Source organism: Suncus etruscus, chromosome 6, assembly GCF_024139225.1.
Source record: "Suncus etruscus isolate mSunEtr1 chromosome 6, mSunEtr1.pri.cur, whole genome shotgun sequence".
NCBI lineage: Eukaryota > Metazoa > Chordata > Mammalia > Eulipotyphla > Soricidae > Suncus > Suncus etruscus.
In genome coordinates, this window is record NC_064853.1 from 79,556,229 (window position 1) to 79,564,282 (window position 8,054).

The window sequence follows — 8,054 nt, forward strand, 5'->3', positions numbered from 1 at the left end:
GGCAATGCTAGTGAGTGAGAGAAATAGAATGCCTGTCTGAAAGACAGGTTGGGGGGGCGGGGAAGGAGACAGATAGGGGCATTGGTGGTGGAAAGGTTGCACTGGTGAAGGGGGGGTATTCTTTTTTATACAACTAAAACCCAACTACAAGCATGTTTGTAATCATGGTGCTTAAATAAAGATATTATAAAAAAAAGATGGAAAAATACTTTGGGGTTTCTAGCAAACTATTCTTTGAATGTGTCAGGAGCCTTAGTAAAAATCTAGCAGTTCCCTAAAAGTTATAATTACTTTTCTAAATAATTATATTCACTTCTCTATAAAACAAAGCATATCATCAAAATTTGTGCTTTCTAATTCTTGTCCTTTCTAGTTTGAGTAACTTAACTAAGTAAAAAATACACTTAGAAATTATATAAAAATAAAATAATTATATGTTAGCACTGTGGCTGAGTATTGATTTAATTATTTAATATTAATTAGCTTCAAATGCTCCATGCAAACATATACAGTTATTCAATTATATGCAAGAAGTCTTTAGTTTTGTCAATTATATAGAATATTTTACTTTCTCAAAATAAATACATTAGTTTTATCTGCTTCCCAGCTGTTTCAGTGTCAATGAATTTTTTATCATGTAACTTCATTTTCCTCTTTCAGATCTTTAATATGAATTTATCACATTACAAAAACTGAAAATAATATTATTAAAATTATTCTAGGATATAAGTTGATTTATTTGGATTTTTTCCTATGACCCTTTATTATTTTTTTCATAAAATGCTGATTCCAATCATGTCTTGTTTCCAAATTCTTGTACCTTCCAAATTTTGCAAAAGTCACCTTCTCTTTTTTTTTTGCCATCCTTTTCTTCTTTCATACCTAAATGAAAGTTCTCCTTTTATGCCTTATCTTGGACCTTTTAAAATTCTTCTGGCATAACTCTAAGTGTCTCCCATATTTTTTACCCTATTACAGTATATGTATTGTCATGTAGCATGATACATGCTTAATGTATTTTTTGCATTTTATATGCCAATTAGAAAACTAATGGAAATTCCGCATCTGGTTAAAGAGTGTAAATGGATATTTACATTATCCATGATATATATTTATTTTGAACTTGGAGAATAAATTTGGGTTAAATGTAAAGTTTTAATATAAATTTAATATTATAGATGGAATATTCTGTATTTCTTAGGAAAATACAATCACTTCTCAGCCTTTTTGCTAAGATCAAGTGTAGGAAAATACAAATAACTTAATCTGATATAGAGATAAGAATTTCTGGGTACACACAGGAAATTTCTCAATGTAAATATTAATCATATTTTATTTGTTTGTAATTTCCTGCTCCAATGTAACAGGAAAAGCTCTTTCTGTTCTATCTCTAAAGGCCCAGCGTCCTTTAAAGATAGAATCATTTCCTCATCAACATGGAACTCTATTTTATTTATTTATTAATTAAAAACATATTTTTGGCTACACCAGTGAGGTTCAAGATTTACTCCTGGCTCTGTGCCCTTGAAAATATATCTTAAATATCTGTAGTTTATAATGAATCATAAATTATTTTGGATGGATATATTGTAATTGTAAGAAAAAATCAACTATTAACAAAAATGTACTCCCTCATATCTCTACTTTTTGATTCTTTTATTGGGAGAAAGGTAGATGTGGATGCAAAGGAATTGTTTGTAGAATTAGCAAACATTTCTCTTATTAATGTGGAAAATATTGTCTCTCCCAGTCCCCAATTTTCCAGTTTGCTCAGTACTGTAGATAACACTATGGTTAGATTATCTATTCTTCCATAGCCTCTGGGCTGCAGAGGGGCAAGACTCTGGGTAAGCAAAGTTGGATGATTTTCAAAACTGTCATCCTTAGTAGAGTTCGAGTTACAAAGAGACAGTCATTAAATTTAATTAGTGACCCAGAGTTGGAAAGAATCTCAAACTGGTAGTCTCAGTCTGGAACAGACTAAAGTCTGAGGCGCAATTAAGAGACAAATAATAGGATTGGATTTGGACATGTGAGTAGAAAAGAATTGAAATGCTGATTAGGTGATGTTAGATAATTTAGGTCTAACTAAAGAATGATTTCTCTTTTGCTGAGCAGTCCATAGGGTCATTCAGCAGTATCAGCTGCCAGAAACACAGCACTTCACTGCTTCTCAAACTGAGTATACATTAAAATTACCTGAGGATCTTGTTAAAATGTAAATCGTAATGCTGGAGTTCTGACTCCATAGCATCTGAACTCCCAAATTTATTTTCTCTCTGTGTCTCTTTGTTTTGGTCACACCCAGTAATGCTAAGGGATTACTCCTAGCTTTGCATTTGGGAAACAATTTGATAGGTGTTCAGGGGACCATATATGATGCCAAGGAATAAATAAGCATTGGTCTCATGCAAGGCAAGTACCAGACCTACAGTATTATCTCTCTAGGCCTGAGATTCAGCTTTTCTAACTGGTTCCAGAGGTGCTGAGACTACTGGTTCTTGCCTGATCAGGATTATTAATAATCTGAAGCTATTCTATTTCTAAGGGCTCAGAATCCTTTAGAGATAGAATCATTCCCTCATCAACATGGAACTGTATTTTATTTATTGATTGATTAAAAAATGTGTTACACTGGTGATGCTCTGGTATAGTATAATCTGATATTATTTTGAAGGCACCTACATGTGACTAATTCAGATGTGTTTGCAGGGTAAAATACATATCAGATTTAAAAAATGAAATACAGTTTTATTTAATACTTACAAATGATTCCATTTAAAGGACACACTTTAATAGACTATAGGGTGTGTAGATTATAGTTACACAAGATTGGGTAACTATTATCATTGCCTAATTTTAGCACACTTTGATCGTTCTCAAAAATGTTGTCTCTATTTTTATCCCCCTCCTATTCCAATTTAATTGGTTCCTGGACTTCTCCTTCATAGTTAATAGTGTTTATTTGATTTAATTTGTTTTTCATTGATATATAACTGATACGTAATATTGCATTTTGTTTACATATGCAATATAATGGCTTGAAGTTCTGTCTATTACAAAGTAAGCAGTACAGTAAGTCTAGTTAACATGTATGAACTACACAAATTTATAAAAGTTACAAACATTTTTCTTGTGCTGAGAAATTTTAAGATCTATTTTTGGAGTAACTTTTGTTGCTGTCATTGTCACTTAGTTGCACTTCTGGCCCTGAGCTCAAGGATCAATCCTGGCAGGCTCCAGGGACAATATGGAATGGCTGGGGTCAAATTCAAGTCACAAGTGGATGCAAGGCGAGCACCTTATCCACCATACTATCTTTCTGGCCCCTAAGAATAAATTTTAAAAATTCAATACCACAGGATTAGGGTTGGAAAGATAGTATAACAGGTTAGAATAATGCCTTACACATGTTTTACCCAGCTTCTATTTATGGAATTAATTACATATACATATACAATACTATCAATTATAGTCTCCATGTTATATTTTGCATACTGGATATCAATGATCTTATAACTGAAAGTTTGTACCTTTTGCTATCTTCTTCAATTTTCCATTTACCACCATACACCTATGTCAACCACCTGTTTATCCTTCTGTCACTGTTTAGATTTCTATTATTTCTCCTCTTTGTCAGATTTCACATGAACTATTTCATATAGTATTTGTCTTTTTTTTAATCAAACTTAATTAACTTAGCATAATTCTACAACCTATCCTACTGCAGGATTATCTTCTTTTCTATATCCCAAATTGTTGACTTTCCACCAAATCTAAAATTGTGCCCACTAAAGGCACTTTTAGGTATTTTTCTCTTTTCTGCATCATCAATTTTCTCTTTTTCCTATTAAATCATTCTAAATAGCATTAGTCATTCTGTTGATTAGGTGCTGAAATAGCTCTCAGAAGCAAAGAAATATGTTGTTTCAAGTATACACCTTACGTTCTTTTTCACTAATTCACAAAAATCTAACTACTCTTTTGATTGATACTTTGTCTCTTTTCTTCCAGGACTGGTCATTGCCAAACTCTTAAAATCACACTTGTCAGCAGCATCATGATGTCCAAGTTTCAAGAAACTGGTCGATATTCTGAATCTTTTAGACATATAAGCAGCATTTGAGCTGCACCACATCTCAATGATCTGACGGCATCATATTGATCTCATATTTCTGCGATCTTTGAATCTACTGGTCTTCCAGGTTTACTCCTCCTATTTATATTAAAGCATTCAAGGACTCAGTTTATGGGCATCTTCTTTTTAATGTTTCTCCTAAAATATTGTGTGAATTAAAGATGACAGAATACCCTCACTGATACCCACCCACATTTTTTCCCTCTTGTTTATGGGGCTACTTCTCTCTCTCTCTCTCTCTCTCTCTCTCTCTCTCTGTCTCTCTCTCTGTCTGTATTTCTTTTGCACTACTGTTAATGAAGGGGTGCCATGATGCATGTCACTTTCATTGTAGATCCTTCTCTTCTCTATTCTAAATAAGTATTCTGTTCTTTGTGTCAAACTTCCTACCATGGACTGGTCCTCCTAAACTCTTTTGTCTAATCTCTATTGTCTATCCTCATCTCATTGTCTATGGATATCATCCCCACATTGTCTTTTATCAGGGAGGGTGAGAGGAAAACTGTTGACACTGTTGATTGTAAATGCGCACAGGTGAAGGTTGTTGTACATTGTATGACTGTAACTCATTAAGAACAACTTTATTTCTGGAAAAAACACTGTAGTATGAACAACCTTAACAACATTGTTTAAATAAAAAATTAAAAAAGATGAAAAAATACATGGGTTTGTGAGGTAAGGAAAGGGGTTAGATTTTGTTAGCAAAACAAAAGAAAACAAAACAGTGTTAGTTAAATTGAGCATGGACATGCAGAATAGCTTTTGGTGAGAGCAATAAGAGCAAAGCAAGACATAGAGTGATTATTTTGGGGATCTTTAAGAACCAGGTCACCCAACCATGTGTGTGTGTGTGTGTGTGTGTGTGAACTGAAGAATGACTGACTTGTCAGGTGTTAAAGAGACTTTGAAATTTTGTATATGGGTACTGAGACTGCAGGGGACAAGTTTACTAGGACTTCTTAGTTTTTTGCAATATATCTGAAGCTAGACAAAAACACTTCTCTCTTCTCTATCTTATTGTCATTCTGTTCTCACTTATAAATTTATTCTTGGCTGGAGAAATATAGTACAAGAGGTAGAGCACTTACTTTATATGTATCTGACTGGTATTAGATCCCAGTCATAGACCTCCATAGGATCCCTATTAGCAACACCAAGATCTGATATCTGAATACAGAAATCTGAAGGAATATGGTCTGAGCACTGAAGCAGTATGGCCCCAAAATAAACAAACAAACAAACAAAAATTAAAAAACCATTTATTTTTGCAATTTAATCTGATACTTTACTTATTTTTCTTTTATTCTTGTTAAAGAATGCTTTAAGGATAGGCTCTGAAGATCAGGCAATATCACATTGATTGTTGATTTATTCTTAATTATTGCAAATTGTCAATATTAAATTAATTAAATATCTCAAGTTATTTATTAACATTGAACTTCTACTAAAACAAGGTTTTATATGTAGTTCTTTTTTTTTGGGGGGGGCGCACACCAGTAGCACTCAGGGATTACTTCTGCCTCTATTCTAAGAACTCACTCCTGTCAGGCTTGGGAACTGACCATATTGGATGTCGGAGATCAAACCTGGGTCTGTCTGTCTATGGTCAGCTACAAGCAAGATAAATTCTCTACTTGTTTCTGCTATTGCTCTACTCTATGCTCCGTCCTTAAACTATTTTATTTTAGACTTCAATATAACTTAATGATATTGAAACACTCTTTCAACTTGGAAATGAAGGAGTTGGGAATTAAATCTTTTATCTAGTCTGCTCACTGATTGTGAGTTGAATAAGACTACATATTTGGAATTTCAAGTTCTGGGTGTTGGGACACTCATTTATCATATTCTAGTTTATTACTCAGTGGAAATTTATAGCGTTTGGTTAGCACTGGGGAGCAATTCCCTCTTCTGTATGGCCTAGCAGCCCATCAATTTTTCCTCACACCAGGTTTTGTTTTTTCTTGTTTTGTTTTGTTTTGGTTTTTGGTTTTTGGGCCACACCCGGCGATGCTCAGGAGTTACTCCTGGCTGTCTGCTCAGAAATAGCTCCTGGCAGGCACGGGGGACCATATGGGACACCAGGATTCAAACCAACCACCTTTGGTCCTGAATCTGCTGCTTGCAAGGCAAACGCCCCTGTGCTATCTCTCTGGGCCCACCAGGTTTGTTTTATTGTAAGTCAAATTAACATGAATTTAATTAAACAGTTATTATTCTTTTTTTTTATAAATTGATCAACATCTCTACCCCCTTTTTTGTTTTAGGGGCCAATCAGGTAATGATCAGGGGTAACTCCTGGTTCCACACTAAAGAATTAACTCCTGGGAATGCTTGGTGGACCATATGGGGTGCTGGGGATTGAACCCATGCTGGATACATGCTCCATCCAGGATTAACCTCCCCTTAATAAATACATGTGGCAAAATGCTCTTCCCAAAACAGATGTTTAAAATAATATTCTGGTGGTATGAGTTAAAAGTTTCTTAGAAATTGAATTAAATATTCTAATTGGAATTAAAATTAAAATAGGGTTTCTTGGGGAGAATGAGATTCTCATTTACCATTGGTGGGAATGTTGACAGGTCCAGTCTTTCTGGAAAACAATATAGATATTCCTGAAATCTAGGAATAAAATTTCCATTTTACCCAGCATCTCTACTACTTAGAATATATCCCAAAGTGTCCAAAATATGGAGAAAAGACATTTTTACCCCATGTTCCTTTCAACACTATCCACAATAGACAAAAGCAGGAAATAAGACAAGTGTCCAAGAATGGTGATTGGATAAAGAAACAATGGTACATATACACAATGGGAGGAAGAGAGAGAAAAGGAGAGGGAAGAAAGGAGAGAGACAAGGAATGTATCTGCCTTAGAGCAACATGGAGTGGGGGAGTGGAGGTGGGAGGGAAATGAAAGATATTGGCAACTGCAGGATTGTACTGGTGAAGGATAATGTACATTGTATGACTGAAACCCAATAATAAGCAATTTTGTAATTATGGTGCTTAAATAAAAATAAATCCCTCACATAGAAACCTATACTAAGGGGGATTCAAATGACAGTGGATGGAAGAGGACAGTAGTAAAGGGATTGATGTAAAAACACTCTATGGAGCCGGAGCAGTGGCGTAAGCAGTAAGGCGTCTGCCTTTCGTGCGCTAGCCTAGGACAGACTCGGTTTGATCCGCCAGTGTCCCATATCGTCTCCCAAACCAGGAGCAATTTCTGAGTGCATAGCCAGGAGTAACCCCTGAGCATCACTGGGTGTGGCTAAAAAACAAAAACCAAAAAAACAAACAAAAAAAACATGGAAACCTGAACTACACAGTGACTAAATCTAAAAATAAAAATGAAAAATTAGTAAATAAAGCAAAATTATGTTTTTAAAACATCACAATACTCATGTTACACCTTTGACAAGTGCTGTTAGTGCTGTTGAAGTGGGGTCAGGCATGAGTAACTCCAAAGTCTATTCCTTGGGTAGCCATAGCAAAGGAGCAATGCTCTGTGAGGAAATTCTAATCTTTGCTAGTTTTGCTTAAGCTATAACCACATTTCTCTGACTCTTTTCTGTGATATGAGATTTTGGTGGTGCTTGGGAGTGTTAGGAACTGTGAGAACTTTGATGTGAGAAGACCTGAAATGACAATAATTACCCTTCTGTTCTTTTTTCTACACAGTTGCCTAGAGCAAATCTTGTCTTAGAAATGATTATGTTTTTCTCCTTTGATTTTTTTTCTTTCTTCTCAATTGCGTTTGCTACTTTATCGTCCTCAAGCTTTACTTGATCTGCATCCAGTTCTGCCCTTGCTGAAATGAGCTTATTTGACTGCTTAGTAGCTATAACAATACACCCAAGAAATGTACTTGAAAGCAGAATAAGATCTTCATAATTTGCACTACTTATAA